This window comes from Lolium perenne, chromosome 6 (genome assembly GCF_019359855.2).
Source record: "Lolium perenne isolate Kyuss_39 chromosome 6, Kyuss_2.0, whole genome shotgun sequence".
Taxonomy (NCBI): Eukaryota; Viridiplantae; Streptophyta; class Magnoliopsida; order Poales; family Poaceae; genus Lolium; species Lolium perenne.
This window is the reverse complement of record NC_067249.2, coordinates 236,946,765-236,949,680: the sequence shown is the minus strand read 5'-3', so window position 1 is coordinate 236,949,680 and position 2,916 is coordinate 236,946,765. Positions and strand designations below refer to the sequence as shown.

At 38.5% G+C, this 2,916-nt stretch overlaps 1 long non-coding RNA gene across 3 annotated transcripts; it reads right to left on the bottom strand.

The window, feature by feature from the left end:
- Positions 1-247: 247 nt before the first annotated feature.
- Positions 248-2,676, bottom strand: LOC127309263 (uncharacterized). 3 transcript variants are annotated; one of them, XR_011746844.1, is made up of 5 exons: positions 2,121-2,676; positions 1,935-2,031; positions 1,693-1,769; positions 734-809; positions 248-566 (listed from the first exon to the last, which is right to left on the bottom strand). It is a non-coding gene; the product is annotated as an uncharacterized lncRNA (long non-coding RNA). The 3 variants fall into 3 exon arrangements; XR_011746843.1 differs by having other exon boundaries at positions 1,935-2,669; XR_011746842.1 differs by lacking the exons at positions 1,935-2,031; positions 2,121-2,676 and having other exon boundaries at positions 1,693-1,838.
- Positions 2,677-2,916: the final 240 nt, after the last annotated feature.

Genomic DNA, 2,916 nt, shown 5'->3' with positions numbered 1-2,916 from the left:
TCCTTTCATAAATCCTCACTTGGGGAAAACATCATGCCCAAGGTTTTATCAAAAACTTTTACAACAAGGTAAAATCTTGAGGGTTTTCCCAACCTAAAGTTTATGTGTGAACTAAGAAGTATAATAGCCCAAAAGTTGCCATTATACCATGAAGGGTGACAAAGACATCCATACTCACATTGAGCATAAATGGAGATAATCAAAAGTGGAGCAATTTTAATGAGGTTAACCCATATATTTACTAGAATTAGAGGTGTCAAAAGGCGATGAACGTAATTCGCATACTTAGAGTAGGTATGCAAAGTAACAAGGAGAACCTTACATACTTGGTGGCAAGTATGTAAAGAAACAAAGTAATCGAAAACCCAAGGAACACAAGGAGCCAAGAGACCAAAGGATGGCAAGATCTCAATCAAGAACATAGAGAACGATGGATCAAAGTAAATGGCTTGCCTTGGCTTATTTGTCCCTGTACTTCTTCAAGTCTATCAAAATAAGAATCCCAACAATATAAATAAAATCCTTGTCCAATTCCACTTCTTCTTCTTCTCCGGAATTGCTCGCGTCTATCGCCGGAAAATATAAAAGGAACACAATCAATCACATTGCACCAACAAAACAAACATACAACAACCATAACTAACCATGCAGCCAAGGTATAACATACTAAGGACTTATAGATACCACACGACAACTTTAAGAGTTTTAAATTTAGAAAACCCCATTTATTTACCTAGTAAAGGTATGAGAGTATCACAACTTAGCAATTGCCTCTCTCGGTTATCACCATGGTATAAACCAAACATCCCCTGGTACATAACATCATAAAGAGGACAAGAGCATTAGTTTGACATCAAATACATTCACAAATCATTTTCAAACATTTTTGGAAAAGTAGAAAACAGTTTTCCTAACTTAGTTGGCTCACACAACACAACACCCAAAATAGGAAACAACCATATTCCACATCATTTGAAAACTTAAGCAAGACAATAGGGCTAATATTAAGTTGCAGAGGTTTTGTTTTGCAAGCATAAAACAAAGGTTGTCCATTTCTAATAAAAAGAGTTGGTCAAGGGTTTTAAATAAACCAACAAGTTTTGGTCCAACAATGCATGTCACACATATACCTTACTAACAGTAACGAATATGCATGAACAGAGACTAATAATATTTTTCCTAGATGGCCAGTACTAATACAAGACTAACCCAGTTGGAATCACCCAAAAATATTAAACCTACAATTTTAGGAATTTCTTTGAATCTGACTGTACAGAAAACAAGATCTGTAAGCCATAAATCGTAGAAAAATCCTATAAATATGAGACCACTGGCATTTGAAAGATATTTAAACATAGATGCACACACAATTGGATTTGGGTTCAAATTATTTCTGAAACTCTCACAAATAGATTGACAAGATTACTGCATGTCTATACCATTTGATTTACCTCTGGAGTTACAGAACAGATAAATGTTTGAAACTTGTTTGAGAAGATTAAGAAAACATTCAGTAGTCTTACAAAACTGGAATCACTCAATTTGGTTCAAATATGGATTTTTGGTGATTTAAAAGCTAACAGCCATGTCTGCAGAACACACAGAACAAGTTTAATTCACCACAAATCGTACATCAATCAAAAAAATATGAGGTCAGCTGCATCTGGAAAGTATTGAATAGGTGGTTCTTACCCAATTTGTTTCACTCAAAGATTCGTTCCCAAGCTCCTGGTTTAATTCGACAAAGTCAGATCTGACCAGATCTTGACCTGTGAACCATTTCAGTTTCAGGAGGTCAATCGAAGTGAAAACACCGCCAAAATGAAGGTATTGAAGAGGGCTTTCACATACAGTTGAGTTTGCTCAAAAAGGTTTCGTAAAACGGAACAAATCTAACAAACAGTGAATCTACATGTTTACAGAACTTTATTTACCACGGACAATCCGTAACGAATTTGAGGATGAGACCAACGCCAAGTTGTAGATCTTTTCCGTATCTATCTGCGGAACTTTGAATAACTCGATTTGGATCTGCGCACGAGATTTGGTGGATTTTACAAGTTCGTACCAGAATCTGAAACAGCAAGATAGCAGAAATTACTGCAAGGATTTGGACGAACTTTGCTCAAGAACTTCAGATCTGAGGATAGCTCAAGCTTCTCCATGCTTGTACCAACATGCACCTGCATCAAGATCCAATCTTAGCAATGGAGGAAGAAGAAGAGGAGATTAAACCATCTAGGGTTGGGGAGAAGATGGAGAGGGAGGCTCTCATGGTGAGGAGGAGCTTGAGGGAGGAGGGGGCTTCATCTTGGAGTTCTTTCCATGGCCATGGCCGGCCATGGGAGCTAGGTGGAGCTGCATTTTCATGGGGGAGAGTAGGAGAAGAGTGTGAGGGAGTAGATAAGGTGGAGGAGTGAGTGGAGAGAAGAAAAATGAGAGCAAGAGGAGTGGAGGTGGCCGGCCAAGGGCCATTTATAGAGGGAGAGGGGGTTGGCTGCCTCCTTTTTGATTGGCTAGGATGGGTGGCTGCCCATTTAATTGTTGGGGTAGTTGAGAGGCAAGTCTTGCAAGAGAAGAAAGTGAGGAGGAAAGTGGCTGGCCGAAATTGCCATGCCAACATAATTGGCCGGCTCCATTCTTGCCAAATACAAGTGAACAATGTGAGGGAGAGGCACAACATCCATGTGAATAGATATGTGCATGATATTGAAGAGAAAATGTCAAAGAGTGACTTTGATGATGATAAAAATAGGAGTAGATACATATAGATAAAAAAGGAGTATGAAGGTGACATGTGCCATGAGAATAATCTCCACCACTTTGGTTGAGACCAACTTATGATGAAGATAGTTCCCAAGGTATATTTGATGATTAGTAGCTTTTATAAGAATTCAATTTTGGAAGGATTGGGAT